The sequence below is a fragment of the Lepidochelys olivacea genome (assembly GCF_965140295.1).
Source record: "Lepidochelys olivacea isolate rLepOli2 genome assembly, chromosome: 6".
NCBI classification, from domain to species: Eukaryota; Metazoa; Chordata; order Testudines; family Cheloniidae; genus Lepidochelys; species Lepidochelys olivacea.
In genome coordinates, this window is record NC_140416.1 from 37,997,422 (window position 1) to 38,017,316 (window position 19,895).

At 38.2% G+C, this 19,895-nt stretch overlaps 1 protein-coding gene across 7 annotated transcripts in view; it reads left to right on the plus strand.

Moving 5' to 3' along the window:
- Positions 1-19,895, plus strand: part of IMMP1L (inner mitochondrial membrane peptidase subunit 1) — a 74,530-nt gene that overhangs the window by 15,449 nt on the left and 39,186 nt on the right. For 3 of the 7 annotated variants that reach the window (XM_084631201.1, XM_084631199.1, XM_084631197.1), the window contains exon 4: positions 10,407-10,448. The exons of 2 other annotated variants lie outside the window; for them this stretch is intronic. The gene's annotated coding sequence lies outside the window, so the exon portion shown is untranslated. Of the gene's footprint in view, positions 1-10,406; positions 10,449-12,933; positions 13,072-19,895 lie in introns of all 7 variants that reach the window. 2 more of the 7 variants (XM_084631202.1, XM_084631203.1) reach the window with 2 other exon arrangements.

Consider the following 19,895-nt stretch of genomic DNA (forward strand, 5'->3'; position numbering starts at 1 on the left):
AATTTAATTGTTTAATTTAAATGTTATGGATACACAAGAAAAAAGTTTTTCAAAACATGAACTGATTGTCTCTGGTCACTATGTCCTTCAAGATTTTAGAACTAGTAGATCTTATCCGCTCTCCCCTATTTTTTTTCATAGATTGGAAGAAGAAATCAAGCTTTCTTGGTTTTTCAGCTCCCAATTGGTTTCTTAGTGTTGAATAAACTAAAATGAAGAAAATATTCTCTAACTGCAGAAGAGGTTACTTCTGTCAAAAGATGGTCTAGCACTTCAACAGACTCTGGTTTCAGGTGCTTAGCCAGTGACCGCCACCAATTCAGTAGTCTGAATTTTTTTAAAACTTGTCAGCAAACATGTACTGTTTAACGTTTTGTATTTAATTTCTATTATTTTAATAGATTATAAGAAGTTTAGGCCTTAGCATATGTTGTCATAATTTCAAATTGAATTTTAAATAGGCATTTAAAAAAAAAACCCAGTATTTACATTTTTTAAAAAAAATTTCAATTGTTATTTATCTACCCTATATACTTGTATCATCATTATTCAGCTTCTCCTTAAGGTAAATAATACCAGTCATTTCAATCACTCCATAAGACAGTTATTTTATGCCCCTAATAGTTTACTGAACCCCATCTATTTCTGCTATATTCTTTTTGTGATGAGGTAAGCAGAACTAAACACGGAATTCCAGGTGAGGATCTGCCAGTGATTTATATATTTTCATTATATTTTCTGTATTATTTTCCATCCCACTTTATACATCCTAGTAATTTGTTTGGCTTCTTGACTAGTGCTACATACTAAGTCCTAATCTTTTTCTTGAGCTGATATAGTTAATAGAACTCAACTTTAATAGCTCAAATATTACATTTTGAGTTAGTTTGCATTTGTCACTAGTGAATTCATCTGCTATCACATTGCCTATTTGCCTAGTTCGGGAAGGTCATCCTGAAATTCTCACTCTTCTCTGGTCTTGATTAACCTCAGTAACTGTGTCTTCTGAAAATGCTGCCACCTCTCTACTCCATCCTCTTTCCAGGTGATTAATAAAGACATTGTATTGCTAGTGTGTATAAGACAGTTGAAGGGAACAGAGTTAAACTAATTATAACACTATTTTACGTACAAATATAGCTGAGTTGGGGAGGACCCAGTAACAACACTATTCCCCTCCCGCCCCGACCAGTTAAAAAGTCATTTACCCTTTTAATGTGGATGGGACTTAATCATGTTCTTGCAACTACAAATTTTAACAAGATAACCCGTTCACTGGCAGTTACATTTATAATGTACAAAGGTCTTAACACAGTTATAGAACTTCATATGAAAAAGAGTTCAAATATAGATGCCGCTAGGCATGATAGACAACTTATGCTAGCATGCAGTTATACTTTTTAATATGGACTGGTTATACTTTTAATATGAGCTGTAGCCTCAATTATCTTCAGTTAAATTTTCTTTTAAACTCACAAGGTCATGTGACGTCAGCCAACAGGAGAACTCCAGCAGCCAATTTGGATACATACATTGAGCACTTTCTTCAATTTTTAGTTTAAAAATTGTTTAAAAGACTTTTCTAATTTTTTAAATTTTGTGCTCACTCCCCCTCCCCGCACCAGATCTGTGTCCTGCACTGGGTTAGTTAACATCAGAAGAGCAGAGAAATGTATCTTAAATGCTTTACTAAGTATGGAAAATACTTAAATGTTTCAGATATAGGCCTCTCTGTCTTCAGTGTGGTACATGATCAAAGTCATCTTGCAGATCTGCACTAAGACATATTTGGATCACATGTCGTACGCAATAGCTAGCTGGTCAACAACTTCTCATCCACAATTGCTATGAACACAGAGCACTCTCCCAATTTCCCGAGCAGGCTAACGCTGGGACTTAGGAAGATTGCCACTTACTGACCATCTTCTCTCTTCTTTGTCTCTTCTCTCTATTTTATTCTGTTATTGTCCTTTTTTTGTTTTCATTTTCTTTCTTTTTTTTACTTTTATTCAGTTTTGTTCTCCTCTTGTACGCTGATGGCTTCCACTCCTCTTATGCTCACTGATAGCTTCTTTTCTGCAAACTCTAGACCTTTTTACTCATGTTGTAGTCTCCTTGTCCTTCGTGTCTTTCCATGTTAACTGCTCTTCACTGATCGTTAAAAGTCTTATTTGTATTTCACTTATTAGTAGGATCAGAACAGTAGGAGGTGGGACAGATAGAGGTATGTCACCCAGTCTCCAAAAAAAGTAGACATCTGCCCTGTACTTGGTCCTTTTCTTCATTCAAAGTGATTTTATTTGAGCCAAATTCATCCCTGATGTAAGCCTATTGAAGTCAATGGGTTTACACCAGGGATGAACTCGGCTCTTTTACAGTGGCTTTTACATGCATTGAGTCATCTCATTATATGATACGTTTCTTGGAAAAAATGAGTTTGATAAACAGATAATTGATTAAATTATGCAGTAGTGGCTCTTTGAACAATTGTTTATTCCTTTTAGGTTTTATAGGTGCATATTAATTTTTGACAAAAGGATAGTTGGAAAAAATTAAACAAAAAGTAAGCAAGATTTGATACTCATAGTGAGGCCTCCTGGTTAGAGTTGAACATTAGCAAACATATTCAGGGTTATCCAGCACATATTACAGTTTTTTGCTCGGTAAATATCTGGCAATTTACAGTACAGTAACTCCTCACTTAACATTGTAGTTATGTTCCTGAAAAATGCGACTTTAAGCAAAATGATGTTAAGCGAATCCAATTTCCCCTTAAGAATTAATGTAAACGGGGGGGGGAGGGTATTTTTTCCCAGGAAAATTTTTTTCACCAGACAAAAAAAACTATATTTTATTTTTATATCTATCTATCTATCTATATATACACACAATATATATATAAGTTTTAAACAATTTAATACTGTACACAGCAATGATGATGGTGAAGCTTGGTTGAGGTGGTGAAGTTAGAGGGTGGAAGAGGGTGGAAGAGGGTGGGATATTTCCCTTCCTGCTAAATGATGAACTAGCATTCGGCTGAGCCCTCAAGGGTTAACATGTTGTTTGTTAACACTCTACAAGGCAGCACCAATAGAGGGAGGGGAGACACCATGGCAGACAGAGACACACGCCCTGTGTGTGTGTGTGTGTGAGAGAGAGAGATGTGCATTGCCCCTTTAAGTATGCTGACCCCATTCTAAGTACATTGCCTTTAAAAAAAATCAGGAAGTTGAAACAGCAGCTGCATCTAGCAAGCGCTCTCTGTCCTGAGCCCTGTCCTGTCCCCACCCTGCTTTATATGGAAAAGGGGTAAGGGGGGGGCAGGAGTAGGGGGACACCCTGACATTACGCCCCCTTCTTCCCCTCTCCCCTGCACAGCAAGCAGGAGGCCCCCAGGAGCAGCTCCAAGGCAGAGGGCAGGAGCAGCACCTGGCAGTGGGGGGAGGGACAGCTGAACAGCGGGGCAATTGGTAGCCTGCTGGGCAGCTGCTGCACAGGGAACTTAGGGGAACAGGGAGCTGATAGGGGGCTGCCGGTCCACTCTGGTTCCAAGCTCCCACCAGCTAGCTGCAACGGGCTGCTCTTCTTGCAAGCAGTGGACAAAGCAGGTGGCTGCCAAACACATTATAAGGGAGCATTGCACAACTTTAAACGAGCATGTTTCCTAATTGATCAGCAATGTAACAACAAAACAGTGTTAACCGGGATAACTTTAAGTGAGGAGTTACTTGTATTTGTTTCTTTAAACTCTGATGAGTGAATGTATAGTTTGCAAAAGGTACAAGATTTGGTAGGTTTGAAGACTGATTTTTTTTAAGTCACCAAAAAGTATTCTAGACGCAGCATAAATTGTAAGAAGTTGTTAGTTCCACGTGCCCATCCAATCCTTAGTCTCTTCACTGAAACTGGCAAAAAGGGTACTTATGCAGGACTTACTGGTCTGTTTTTGGGACCTACTATTGCCTCAGTTTCTCCTTCTGCAATGCATCAAATAGACCAACATCAAATTTGGTATTTTCACAGTACTACTCTGCATAAGCACTGACTCCTTCGGTGCTCCAGCCCCGGAGCACCCATTGGAAAAAAACAGCGGGTTCTCAGCACCTACCGGCAGTCCCACTGATCAGCTCTTCCCGCTCCTGCCCACCGGCAGCCCCTCCGATCAGTGCCTCCCCCTCTCTCCCAGCACCTCCTGCCTGCTGTGGATTAGCTGTTTACAGGTGTGCAGGGAGTGTTGGGGGAAAGGGAGAGAAATGAGGGTGGGGAGTGGTGGAGGTGGAGCCTGGGTGGGAAGTAGTGGGGTGCGGTGGGGCCTTGGGGAAGTGGTGGAGTAGGGGTGGGACCTGGGCGGATGGGGATCGAGCACCCCTGGGGAAAGTGGAATGTCAAAGCATATGCTACTCCCCCTTTGGTTGTAGTTCATTACAATAGAACAACACTCAAAATCTTCCAGCCTTCTTCATCGGGGTAATTAGTACTTTCAGTTTATAAAAAGCTATAGCATCCAGGCTCACAAGGTGGGATCCATGAAAAGACATAGGTGTTCCAATGCTGAGAGTCACAGCATCTGTCTTTTAGGCAGCTAGAAAATCACAGGAACAATGCTCAGTCCACAAGCCAAGTTAGGCTCCTAGGCTACCCGTACAATGAATGCGGGGAGAGAGGTGCCTGACAATGCAATCCACAAAAGCCAGGCATGTTAGTTGGGAAACCATCTATGCTGGCTAGTGGGAGATGCCAATAACGGGTGTTTACTAAGCCCCACCCTTCTCTTGGACATAGATGTCTAAGTCCAGACTGCAGGGAGGTGCCTGTCTGCTTAGCGATTCACAAACAGGAACTCACTGCCTGGAGTCAGGTGGTTTAGGCATGTAAAGCATTTCTTGCAGGAATGAGTTATATGCTTGCCTCACTGCACACAAAATAGCTGGAGGAGGAGCCCACTCTATAATGTTTAGTCCAGTGGTTAGAGCAGGGGTGGGCAAACTATGGCCCGTGGGCCAGATACGGCCCTTCAAGGCTTTGGATCTGTCCCGCGGGATTGCCACCCCTGTGGTACCGCAGGCCCCACTCTGCTCCAGGAAGTGGTGCCCGCCACGTCCCTGCGGCCCCTGGGGGAGGAGAGGCAGAGGGCTCCTGTCATAAATATAAAGGGAAGGGTAAACCCCTTTGAAATCCCTCCTGGCCAGGGGAAAGCTCCTCTCACCTGTAAAGGGTTAAGAAGCTAAAGGTAACCTCGCTGGCACCTGACCAAAATGACCAATGAGGAGACAAGATACTTTCAAAAGCTGGGAGGAGGGAGAGTAACAAAGGGTCTGTGTCTGTCTGTAGTCGTCTTGGCCGGGGACAGAACAGGAATGGAGTCTTAGAACTTTTAGTAAGTAATCTAGCTAGGTATGTGTTAGATTATGATTTCTTTAAATGGCTGAGAAAAGAATTGTGCTGAATAGAATAACTATTTCTGTCTGTGTATCTTTTTTGTAACTTAAGGTTTTGCCTAGAGGGGTTCTCTATGTTTTGAATCTAATTACCCTGTAAGATATATACCATCCTGATTTTACAGGGGGGATTTCTTTATTTCTATTTACTTCTATTTTTTATTAAAAGTCTTCTTGTAAAACACTGAATGCTTTTTCATTGTTCTCAGATCCAAGGGTTTGGGTTTGTGGTCACCTATGCAAATTGGTGAGGCTTTTTATCCAACATTTCCCAGGAAAGGGGGAGTGCAAGTGTTGGGAGGATTGTTCATTGTTCTTAAGATCCAAGGGTCTGGGTCTGTAGTCACCTAGGCAAATTGGTGAGGCTTTTTACCAAACCTTGTCCAGGAAGTGGGGTGCAAGGTTTTGGGAAGTATTTTGGGGGGAAGGACGCGTCCAAACAGCTCTTCCCCAGTAACCAGTATTAGTTTGGTGGTGGTAGCGGCCATTCCAAGGATAACGGGGGTAATATTTTGTACCTTGGGGAAGTTTTGACCTAAGCTGGTAAAGATAAGCTTAGGAGGTTTTTCATGCAGGTCCCCACATCTGTACCCTAGAGTTCAGAGTGGGGGAGGCAGAGGGCTCCACAAGCTGTTCTTGCCTGTGGGTACCTCCCCCGAAGCTCCCATTGGCCGGGAATGGGGAACCGCAGCCAATGGGAGCTTCGGGGGAGGTACCCACAGGTAAAAGCAGCGTGTAGAGCCCTCTGCCTCTCCTCCCCCAGGGGCCGCAGGGACGTGGTGCTGGCCGCTTCCCGGAGCAGTGTGGGGCCAGGGCCAAGGCAGGCAGGGAGCACCCGGTGCACGCCACTTCAGGTAAGGGGCGCCTATCCTGAGCTCCCTGTTGCACCCTAACCTTCTGCCCTGAACCCCCTGCTGTACCCCACACCCCTCCTGCACCCCAACCCCCTTCCCTGAGCCCCCTGCCACATCCTGCAACCCAACTCCCTGCCCTGAGCCCCCCTGCCACACCCTGCATTCTTCCTGCACCCCAGCCCCCTGCCCTGAGCCCCCTCCTGCACCCCTCCCTGCACCACTGCCCTGAGCCCCCTCCAACACTCTGCACCTCAACCCCCTTCCCTGAGCCCCCTTGTACACACTGCACCCCTCTTGTGCCCCAACCCCTTGCCTTGAGCTCCTTCCTGCACATCGCACCCCCTCCCACACCCCAGAATCCCTCCTGCACCTCAACCCCCTGACCCAGCCCTACATTCATAGCCCTGCAAGCAATTTCCACACCCGAATATGGCCCTCAGGCCAAAAAGTTTGCCAACTCCTGGGTTAGAGCACTCATCTGGGATGTGGGAGACCCAAGTTTAATTCTCCCTCTCTAGTAGAAGGGATTTGAATGGTGGATGCCCTAAGCACAGGACTAGAGTCATTCTCACACTCTCTCTGGCCCAATGACTGTTTATCCACTGTGGAACAGTCATTGGGGCAGAGGGAGAGAGAGAGAATGACTCTCTAGCCTGATGATTAGGACACACACCTGGGAGGTAGGACACCTCAGATCCAGTTATCTTGTTCCAGTCACTCTGTGTGTGTGGTTGGCTGTTCTGAGGGTTGGTTTTTTTTAGGGATTCTGTTCTTGTATTATTATTATTTTGACATTCCAATATAGTTTGCCTTTTAACCTGTGTAATGCACATACAGCTTTGGATAGGCAGCTAAATATCTAAAGTAAAAATTAAAAAGTCACTGAACAGCAATCAGAGGCTAATGATGTTTGGCTATTACCAACCTGAGCCAGATTTGAACTACAGATGGATTATTTTAAATATCTAATTTCTGAGCATTAGTAAGGATTCACTTCATTCTGTGGTCTTCATATGGCATGAAAGCATAAGCAGTGATCCAAATGTGAATAAAATACTGCAGTGCATTTTGTTCTAAATCTGTATGTCCAGTTTATTTTCAGTAATATTTCTCTCTGCTTGGTGTATGTGCAGGATAGATAATTAGAAAACTTCATTGTCATCAATGGCATTCCTGTTCATAATCTTCTTATTGGTGTCTGCCATTATATTCAAAAGCTTCTTCCCTCATCAGTTCTGGAATGTGATGGCATTAGACTGTACTGATTAAAGTTTTATAGTCACTAAATCAGATTAGCTGTTGTCACCTGACTAGGTAGGACTAGTAGTCATGTGATGCAGTTCCCTGATGTATTCATGCTGTGAGCTGAAACAAGGTAGTTTGCTTCTTAAGATGTTCCTAAGTATCTAACAGCATGGGTCAGGGATTATGATTGCAAAGAAGATGGCTTCATTTTCCTGATCTTTATACTAGCCAGAATGGGATGAGTTTGAAAGTCTAGTATCTTCAGGCCAGCAGCCAACAACTAGAAATACTGTTTAATCCTGCAAGTTCAGATACTGAAAGATTTGGGTTTGTCTTAATATGTAAAAATAATAATAATAATAAATAAGAAGCTGACAAACCATTCAATTGAAAAATGCTTGGCTTTGTGTTTCTGTAAGAGATACCAATATGGTTTTCTTTGGAAAGCATTTGGATGCTCACTGTATGCTTCTCTGTGGGGATACTTGACAGCAGTAATAATTTGGATCTATGCTGAATTTAAACAGCTTTTTAAAATTTAAAATGAATACATACATTGTGAGACATCATGTTTTATGCTATGTATTACTGTAGCTTAAGCATGCTGTGTATCATATATTATAAAGAATAATTGTTGGCTGAATAAATGCAGAACCTGAAAACAGTGATTACTAAAATGACCATTGTAATTTCTGTACAAATATTAAATATGCAATATATTTGTGACTTGCAATCAAGTGGTAGATCCATAAAAATGTACAGTATAGTACTTGATGCATGAGGAATACTTAAGATCATAATGAAATATAAGCTGAGCAGCACTGAGATACCGTAGTGATAAGCACCTTAGAACTTGGAAAAGTAATTGAAAGAAAATATCTTCAGTATATTTATTATAAAAAGAGATGAGATGTATAAATCTTAATTTTGTAAAGTTAATATTTATAGTCTCAACATATGACCACAAATGAGAAGGGTTTGAAAAAAAAGGAAAATGTTTGTGATGATACCTGGGCCTGATCCTGCAATGTGCTCCATGCAGGGGTCTTCCCAGATGGAGCTTACTGAAGAATTAGGATCTAGAAATTAGAAAGGGCTTAATTTTCTCAAGTGCTGAGTATTTACAACTCCATTTGCAGTTAATGAGGAGCCGGGGCAGATAAAAATTGATTATTTAAAAATAGAAAAATTAGATTTTTTTAAATTAAATACATTTCTCATTTTTAAAATAAACATATTTGAAATGGACAACCTGTGTTGCGGCCTTAACTTCTTATCTATTAAAATAATTTAAACACAAAAATATTGTTAAGTAGACCATAGGTGCTGCCAAGTTTTAAAGAAAGTCTCTGAACTGGTAGAAATCACTATCTAAGCATGTGGAATTAGAGTTTGTTGAAGTACTAAACCAGATTTTGACAGCAATAATCTCTTCTGCAGTTACAGACAGAATACTTTATTCACTTCAGTTTATTCAACTAGTTCAGTTCAATGACTACACTAAGAAACCAACTGGGAGCTGAAAAAGCAGGAAAACTTACTTTTCTTCTTCCCATCTATGATGAAAACTAGGTATGAAAGAGGATGAAATCTACTAGTTCCAAAATGTTGAAGGACATAGTGACCAGAAGTAATCAGTTTAATTCACTAACTACAGATGATACTTTGTTTAACAAACGAGTTAGCTTGAAATGCAAAACATGTTTTAATAAACTTTTTTATAAACTTTTTTCATGTTTCTAGCATATTTAAGCTTGTTTTATTTAACAAAACAGTGTACATTTTAATTAAATTTCAATCCAAATAAAGCTTGTCACAAATCACAATTAAAACAATAAATAAACTAGTAAATAAGACATGCATCATTTTCTAAAACAATAAAAATGTCAAAGTTAAGATAAATGCTGTAAATGCTACATAATTGCTTAAATGTGCATAGATACAGTGCATCCTGGTGAGCAAAAAGAAGCACCAAATTTAATGCACAGGCTATATTTAGTTGCAAATCAACACATTTTAATGGTTACAAACCAGTGAAAATCATCCTTTCTTTAGTAAAATAACTAAAATGTACAAATGCAAAACAAGATTAAAATTGATTATTTAAAGCAAGGTTTCCTGTTTCTGATTTAAATCATGGTTATAACTGGTGATTTAATTTGCTGGTGACTTTAATCATCCTGCAAGGAGCTCTGAGTGTTCAGCACTTTTAAAAAGCAGGTCTATAATTTCTGATATATAAAACACATATTAATATGGAATATAAATGAACCTTACAAAATTTTACTTGCCCAGAAGGACTAAAATATAGTCAGTTATTTCATCATCATCGTAATCATCATGGAAAGGGTGGGGAGTAAATTTTGTGCATGAGCTGGTGAGTTTTTGTGAATGTTTTGCAAAGGTGATAATAGCGCCTCTTAATTAATTAGCCGCTTACAGTTGGTATGGGTACTTCCACCTTTTCACGTTCTCTGTATGTATATCTTCTTACTATATGTTCCGTTCTTTGCATCCGATGAAGTGGGCTGTATCCCACGAAAGCTTATGCTCAAATAAATTTGTTAGTCTCTAAGGTGCCACAAGGACTCCTTTTCTTTTTATTAATATATCTGAAAACATTACAATTCAGTACCAAAAATGTCCATGGACTAAATGCTAATTTCTGGTGCAGATAGCTTCATGTGTATATGTGAAAACTTGGGGATGTTTTAAGATATACAGATAATATATTAATAATAATTAATATCTGTATATACATATACATTTGTTTTAATGGCTGTGATTAGTATATGTATTTCACTTTGCAATGAATTCCACTGATGTAAAACAAAATACACATTACATTTATTTTGGGATTTTATTTTAGACTGTCGGAATCATCAGATATCTTTCTTATAAATGTGTACAGGTAAGAACAATCTAGTTGCTATTGTATCGTCCCAGGTATTTTCTGCTATTGGGCATGTTAGGAATTGACAAAGTTAAGGTTTCGAAGAAATTGGACCGTAAGTGTTGTGTTTTGTTTTTTGCTTTTTGCTTTTCAGGTTGTTACAGACTGAGTCTGTACTGATCATCGGTTTTTCCATTAAAAATCAGCCATCTCAGCAAGTGCTGGAGTATGGACGGTACTAATAGAGCTCCTCAGCACTACAGCCAGCATTTCATTGGAAAGTGTGTTTTTGTTCGTCATTTCCAGGCCAGAGTGAGACCTGGATGCTGCCAAATACTTAGGCTGGAGATTTGAGGGCTGCCCAGATCCTCACAAGAAATAGATTGCTTATGATGTGATCACTTTCAAAACTTTTTTCAGGTTCCTGCTTCTCACCGTTTGTTGAATTATTATTTTTTCTACAGAGATTCACTGTGGAGAGCTGCCCATCTATTTTTACATTATACAGAAACAAACAGTAATGCTTCATATGGTATAGCTCTACAGTAATTTCTGGATTAAAAAAAAAAATCTGGATAACAAAAATCAATTGAAGAAGCAATCCACGGACACTTTACTGAATATAGTACTGTGACTGACAGTAGGCCTTCTGAGTCCAGATTAAAGTTAAATGTAATTTTTTTGGAGGGGAAGGACTGAAGTATTTTTCTCTCAGCAATTTTGCCATCTGCTGAAGTTTCTCTTCTGCCAGACTGAAATTTTCCTAAATAGGGATCTGATCCTGCACCCATTGAAGCCAATGATGAATCTCCCACTGACTTCAGTAGGGCAGGATCCTATTGTTCATATACTAGGTGAGGGAGTCTACCTTTCTGTTACCCAGTAGAATTGGTGCACTGTCTGTAAAATAAACATTTTAGTTTCTAATATTTAATATTTTTACAATCAACTCCTATTAGATGTGGAATATGGAATCTGTATTGCCAGTGTCACAAATGGTTGTTTCTCAGCAGATTAATTTTCAACATCAGGGTCTAACATGACAGTTTTAAATTGAGCAACATAAAATATATTAGCTGAGATTCAGGAAGTCCTCAGGTTGGAGTGGACTGGGTCAACTATAGTAGTTAAGTGGAAATAGCTCAAAAGTAAATAATAAAATTTAGTTAGTCCAAATATTATTTATTTCTTCCAGCACAATGAATTTTGACCCTGTCATACTGGGGACTGTGAGAAATTTTTTTCCCCTTTATATAGTAATATGTACATTTCTTCTATAGAGACAAGTAGTGATGCCCTAATAAAATGTTGATTCAGACTGGAGAAGCTGAACAGTAGGGTAAACATGACTGTGCAAATCTCGGATTGGGAAGGCAAAGGTGTTGGTATGAAGTCAGACTGTCCATGGACTTGGGACAGAGTTGTTTGAGAACTATGTCTCATTGTATGGAGATACGTTTGGTTTATGCACATGTGCAAGTAGTGACAAATACAAGGAAAGTTGTGGACCTAGAATATTCCATCAGATGTGTAAAATATGGATTCCCATAGCTGTAGGTGGCTAGACACATTATTTGTCTTTATCACAAGAAATTTAAAAAATCTTATTGTGTGTGGTACAAAATCATGCAGCAAGTGCTAATCCCAACCAAGTTGGACTGAGGTAGGCTACCAGCATAAAATCAAAATAGGTAAATATTTGCAGGATGTTATCTACCATCTGAACAAATTATTTGGCACTTTGAGATGTCATCACCTTGGTAAGCCAGTAGCATTCATTCTCCATCTGCATATTCATATAGCTAAAAGAATAGGCTACCACCAGGCTTCATGATGGCCTGACGTTTTTAAATGGCTACTAGTCAAAAATGCAATTTTCCATCAGAAACAGTTTCTGTGGAGATTTTTGAGAAATCTGAGTAATGGGTGTGGTAGTGAAAATGGAGGCATATGCCAACATCATTTCATGCATTGATGTGATCTCTTGGGGAGTTCCAGCAGTAGTTCTTGCAAATAGCACTGCTAGTCCTCTGCTAGCCGCTACAGCTGAGTATTATGCCTGTTTATGTGGTTTAACTAATGTCCATACACATTTTGTGGTACAAGTAACACCTGAGACACACATACTATTTCTACAGGGCTTCTGATTTTTGGTTTTAACTGATAAAAACTGATATAACAGCCCTGATACAAAACATTAAATCTGTGTTTATCTAACTGTAATAGCATGGTGGCAGAGTAATTTAGGATTGTCTATTAATCTTTGTATGTCAGTGTATAGATGAAAAGTGATTTATAAAAATCATTGTTCCTATATATGTTAAGTTACAAACCATATTGAGATTCTTACATACAAATATATATTTATAACCAAAGGATTATCCTTATAAGAACTAATATTTCTAAAAGGCTTGGGAAAACAATGTATTTAAAGAGTTTTATCTGAAAAGTGATAATTGCTCTGTGCCTTCTTCCATGCTGGCCCCTCTGCACTGAATGCAAGGTCTGAGCACGTGCACAACATCCCTACCTTCTCCACGTTCAAATCCCTTATGAAGATTTGAAGAAAAGTTCAGGCCTTGCAGATCTGCTCAGGAATGCCACTCCATGAATTGAGATGGCATGGAAGAAAAGACAGCAAGTATAGATTTATTTGATTAAACTTTTTTAATATAGTAATTCTTGTAAGCTTTATTGTTTGGTTATAAGTCTGTATTTGTATAAGGAGCTTGGTAAGATATGTACTATAGCAATTCTTGGCTCTTGTCTATCACTTTTCATCTTCAAGGTGCTTTAAAACATAAATAAGCACAACAAGCTTGTGACATAAGTAAATATTTTTCATTTTTAAAGATGGGTTTACTAAAACAGGTTCTGATGTAGCAGCTTGCCTCAAGCTCACAGAAGTAGCCATGTCAGAGCTAGGAGAATTCAGGAGTTCCTGTATACTGATCACTAGATTGTTACCTCTCTTTTCAGATGGGACAGGTGGTGTGATTGGAAAAACTTGCTTAACTTGTATACTGGGAACCACAAAATTTCATCAAAGGTCCTTCATTTGTTTTTTATCTGTTTGCCTTTTTGTTGTGGTGAGGCACTTCTTTCCAGCACTGGAGGGAGCAAATTCTCATTCAGAATTTTCTGACTTTTGTCTAAAACTTTGCAAACACTTCATTCTGAGATCATCATATTTTCCCTACTTGCATTCCCTCTTTGAAAGGGAGATTATAATTATAAAGACAGTTTTCTGGTGAGGAGGAGACAGGCAATGACTTGCCCTCAGACAGATTTTTGTATTGTTATGAAAATCGTTAGGCAGAAGTGCTTGAGCAACAAGCTTCCATCATCCCTCCTTGACGAACTGAGACTCCAGCAGACTTGAAAGTGAGAAGCAGCTTCTGGACTTGACATTTTTATGCTGTTACCAGACCACTAGGCCTGTTCTCCAAACTAGATTTTTAACATTTTGGGCATAAAAGACATTACATTCAGAAACAATAAATCCTTATAAGGGGATTGTAGACCCTCTGGCATGTACAGAGTTTGTTTTTTAGAGTTGTTTTTTTCTAAATGGCCTTTTTTTTTTCCAGGCAAAGTTACTAAATTAAATGAATTAACCTTTTTTCAAGCTCCAACATCCATACACATGATATGTTTTCATTTGGTTTTTACAAATTCAAGGGGTAAATAGGTTTAAAATAAAGTTCAGAATATCCTAAGTTCAAGAGGCCTGAGGGAGCGAATGCCTACTCAATTTCTACTAGACAACCTCTGTTTAGCTGTATAATATATACTTGATAGTTTGGTCTGTTAAAAAAAATTCTCCTGTAGTATTTCAGCTTTTCCTTTATGGTCCCATCCTAGATTTTTGTGAAGTCTCCATGTTAAATACGACGTGCAGAGCCCTATCGATGTACAGTACCTCTCAATTTGTAATTAGGTCAGTGGCGTGGTGGCTGGTGAACTGGGAATGTGCATATGGGATCCTTGGATGGGCAGAAATCTTATGCAGCCAACCACTGCTCTTCCTCCTCCCTAAAAAAGATTTTAAAAGTATAATTTATTGTGAACATAAAATATAGCAAGCTAAATAGTCCACTTTGGAGCAATCCATGTATGTAAACTCAGAAGAGACAAGATAATCACTGACACATTTCTGTACTTGGTACAAGGCTGGTTGTATCCTACTGTGAATATGGCACTGAATAGTGTTAGTACTATTCTGTACATAAAATAATTTATTTACAAAAATTGCAGCCAAGGATGAATATAAGATTAAAGGCATAAATGTTTTGCAGTAATAGGATGTCTAATATTGCATGTATTAACAACTATTTGACATAACTTGAATTTTGGAATTCAAGTAATTTCCTACACTAAAATACAAGCACATATCTTGCAAGCTGCTAAGGGCTCTCCTTTTCCATTGAAATGTATAAGAGTTGCAGGTGCTCAACATCTTGCAGAGCAGGACCCTTCTAATCATTTGCTAAATTTGAGAAAGATGCCTGTACTTCATTTGATTCACTAAGTAGTCACTATTATTGTGTCAGCTGCATTTTTTACTTGAAAAACATCAAATTAAATAATAGTTTATGCTGGCTTTTATTTTAGTTCATGCATTTAAAAACTGAAACTCAGATAAAAAGAGAGTTTCAAAATAAATTCAGTATATTATTTATGAGTGGAGCAACACATTAGCATTGAGTTCACAATAGATCATATCGCTTTTATTCCATCTTACAAGCTTAGCAGCACAAACAGAATAATCAACATATTATTTGGCTGTCATCTGCTGAACAGAAACCAGAGATCACAAGGAGGTTTTCCCTAGCTACAGTGATGGCCTTTTTGTTCCAAGTCCCCATCTGGGAGGGCCATGGTGTGTTATCATCATATGGAACGCGGGGTTTTCTGTAATCTGCTTAGCCGCACTGCAGTTTGAATCTTCATTCCATGTTTGTGTAATTTATAATTTTAATGAGACCATGGCTCTTGTGGGCTTTGAAATATATTAAAAGCTCTTTTGTGCATATGCTTTTGTTCTTGCTTAATAGGCTCAGTGTATTTAAAACTGATGAATTTTTATTCATAGATTTGGATGTCTGGGGATTAACTTAGACTGAATATCATTGCACTCATCTATTGATGTTTGGAAAGTACTTTTTTTTTTAATACTTGTATCCATAAGGAGAGAAGAACTTACAGAATTTGTGTTGATCTAAAAAAAACCAGAAATAACACTATTATGAAATTTTGCAGCCACGTGATAAAATATTGTTTTTAATTCTCTCTTATTATATAAACACAGAGCAGTTAAGTGTGGCATGGTTTGAGCAATTATTGTAAAAGTTGCACTATGAAGAATTCATTGTATAATCAGAATCCATGAACATATGTCTGGTTTTATGTATTGAAAGCTTAATAGCAAGCTTTGGGAAAGCTGTTAAAGTATATGTAGGAAAGTAGCAGCATTACATGCTTTATTTGCATCCATCTTGTTATTTAGGTTACTTTTTGAAGATAAAGTGCAAAATGTAAATATTTTGATCACAGTGGGGCTAGAATTTCACCCTTCATTTTTACCTGTTTTAGCATTTTGCTTTTTATAGCAAGAATATACATTTTTGCTTTATTAAATGAAACTGTTGTTAACTGAGAAAAACACAGGTAAAGAACATTAAAGAGTCATTCATTAAGTCCCTGTTGCTATACCCCAATATTTCATTTTGAGATTCCTGTATTTTCAGGAAATGCTGAGATCAGTCTTGTCTATCTTTGATTTGATTTTAAAACTGTTTTTCATAGCCACTCCCAACTTAGCATTCATATACTGCTCATCTTAATATTTTGTATTTTTGAAGTGATTTTTTAAAAAAATGTAGAGTACATTAAAATTCTGAACCACCTCACTCCACTGATGACTTTAGTCAGGCCAGTGTTTGAGCTAAAACTAAAACACTCAGACTTTCTTCTATACAGTTGGTTTTGGTGATGGTGAATATGAAGTGTTGTGTTTTAGTCCAGTGGGGAGATAAATCCAGGGTGAAATTTTCAAAAGTGCCTAATGCTAAGAGACTTCAAAGGGCCTAAGACAATGTGATTTAGGTTCCATAGTCCCATAGACATTCTAGGGCCTAAGTCACTTTTGAAAAATGGGGCTGTAGGGCCTAAGTCACTTAGGTGCTTTTTAAAATTTTTACCCTAAATACTCTCTCTCACCTCTAGAAAGTGCACTTACTGAAAGCTGGACTAGAGATACTGTAATTAGTAGGGTAGGTAGTTGAAACTTGCTGTGTGACCAAAATATGCTATCTTAGTCTTTATACAAATGGAGGCCATCAGCAAAGTCATTGGGGAATGGGCCACATTGTTTGTTTCCCAGCATCTTTAGGGTCTCTAGCCTGACATTTTGCAGTTCACTTCTAAGCAAATAGTTCAGTAGCACTGAGATCCCTAGAACTTGCCATGAATGATCAGACCTCTGGTCAATCAAGTGAACACCTTATCTTCAACAAAGTCCAATATATAGTGTTATGGAGGAAGACACAAGCTCCGGAATATACATAGTCATTAGTGCAATGCTGTATGTGGTGAAGTAGGGTTGTTTAGGGATTCTATTTTACCCCTAGAAGGCAATTGAACAATGAGAATTGTTCCAAATACTGAAATCTTAATATGATGATGCAAGTTTGTAAGATCAGATCCATTCTCATGTGAGCCAGTAGTCCTTACTCATATGAGTAGTTCCATCTACTCCAAAGGATTGCTTTAAATGAGTAAGGGCTTGCAGTATTAGACTTCTTGAAGTCACCTGAAGATGGAGTTGTGCTGCAAGGAAGGGTGAAAGAGTTGATAAAGAGGAACAGACAGCAAATCCTCCAAGATCTGCAAGTCTTGGGGGCTGAAACCTGTATGAGTCTGGATTTGAGTACAGTAGAGTCAAACCCTGTCCCCTATCTCAGTGGAAAGACCTGTTGAAAACTTAATGAAGAGAATATCAGTTTTCCTTCCCTTCGTTTCCACTAGTGGGCTCTTCTGTGAGAGAGGACTGCCTGCTCATTATTTCGTAATCTTGCTTACTAAAGAAATCAGTGGATCAGGAGAAAAATCTATTTATCTCTTTTATTCTTGGAAGGAGTAACTAAACAGTACAGCTCTTCTATGTAACAAGGTATTCTAGGTATTCTCTTTAATTTGATGAGTGATAAGTTTTTTTTAAAAAGTATCCATATTTTATATAGGACATATTTTCCCATTAAATATGATGCACTACTTTTCAGTTTTCCCAGCTCTTCTAGATCATGTAACATTAGGATCTCCTAAAGGAGCCGGAGTCTGAAAAAAAGTTTTTACACAAATTAAAATGATAGCCAGAATGTGGATAAACACTTGACCTGAATGTAATTAATAGACAGTTCAATTTTCCTTCTGTTTTCATTAATGTACCTTGATTTAAAAAAAAGTCTAGCGTAATTTTTGTGAAAAATCACTGATGTGAGTTGTGATGTTACACTATGATACCTGGCCTACATACCTAAAGTCAACCTAGCTACATCCCTCTGTGAATAATTCACACCCTTAGAGATGTAGTTAAGCTGACCTAAGCCCTGTTGTAGATACTGTTGACCTAGCTCTAGGGAGTGGATTTACTACAGCAACAGAAAAACACTCATTGCTGGAGTAAGTATCTACACTACAAGAGCTACAGCAGCATAGCTGCAGTGTTGCAGTTGTGCCACTGTAGTGTGGACAAACCCTGAGAAGAAAGGTGGGTAGTATTCTCTGTAGTCAGGAAAAATTGATAATTTATCTCAGTCTATAGGTAGTATATGATTCATTTACAATAGAAGGAGATATATAGATTTTTTTAATCATAAAAATATGATCAAACATTTTTACCATAATCCATAAAGCCTGTTTTAGGGAAATTATATTTAATTTAACTGTATTTTATTGGCTGCTTCTTTATGTGCTTTCTGCCTTTAAAGTATTGGCACAAAATGTTAAACATTCGTTTTACATAATGCCATTGGTTATAGGGAGATGATAAATATGTCTATTGATTTCCTAATTTTATTATGTACATAGGCAATTGTAATCCAAGATTACAGCAAACAAGATGTTAATTTCTAGACATAATCTATGTACTTTTCACTTAGAATGTGACTGTTACAGAAGCAAAGAATAAAAAAGGAATATCATTTGTGCTATCCTCACAGGAGCTGTCAATAAAAGATGTAATAGGGGATTTAGGAATCTGGAAATGGCCAGCTAATTTATGTGAATCTATTTTATTTCAGCTAGAAAGACCAAGCTCTGTTTCGTCTGTACTGCATATTGCAGAGCACAGGCTGTCTATAGAAAACCAGGCGGCTGCATATGGATAGTCCCTTGATATCATTCACTTGCTGTGTAATCTTATTATGCAAAGTTCTAATCTTCACCTAGAATGAATGCCTCTGGGTCAGAATATAGTCATATCAGGGTTTTTGAGGTCATGTTTTGTGATCCTTAGCTTATTCTTCTAAGTAGGGTTGGGATTTAAAGGGTATTCCCGAGACACTAGCAGAGATAGACAGCAGAACCTGCTGCCTTTTTGGAAGACAAGACCAACATGAGGTCCTGGTAGGATTAAACTTGATTTGTAGCTGTAGGATTTTTTAACAGATGTATTATTGGACAGGGAATAGGGGGCCACCAGCACAGCGAAATTGGATCACAATTGGCATTCTCAGGGAGTCCGCTGGCTGCTAAAACAGCAGCTGCATGTGGATTTGACTTCTTTCAGGTGAAGCGACTTCCAGTCATTTGGAAAGGATGGGATGAAAAGGAACCTTGGTGATAATTTTGATGTCTGCAAGATTTAGTACCAATGTAATGGGATTATCGGTAACACCTTCACTGCAGAAAAAGCCACCTGGTGCTATAACTGGCAGCAACTGAGAACTAATCCTTTCCCATCTCTTGGATGTCATTCATGAAGCTCAAAGTGATTTCTGTCCTGCTAGCTGTGATTCATTTTATAAACAAAAAAGTCAGGTGACAAAGACATAGAATATGTAAGAAAAATGAGCAGACGATATTAGTAATTGCATTTTGTTTTCTTTGTTGCAGAATATAAACTATGCTGTTCTTATCAAATATTTATCGTGTAGAATACAATTTAATGTGGATGTGTAACTTTTTCCATCAACCTCCTTTTTTCAGCTTAAAAACTAAGAGTCAGAGTTCTGCAATAAGTACATAGCAATATCTGGAATTAGTCATAAAATATTAACAGTATTGTATGCTAATATTTGTGTGATTAGAATGTTTATACGGCAAATGCATTAAGCTGTCAATGGGTCTCTTCTTGAATGTTTAAATTTTGGTTTTAATCATGAATATTGCTTTTATGTTTACATCTGCTGTAGTTGCCTGCTGTCAAGACAATGTATTGACTAATATGGCACCTGAAGATGC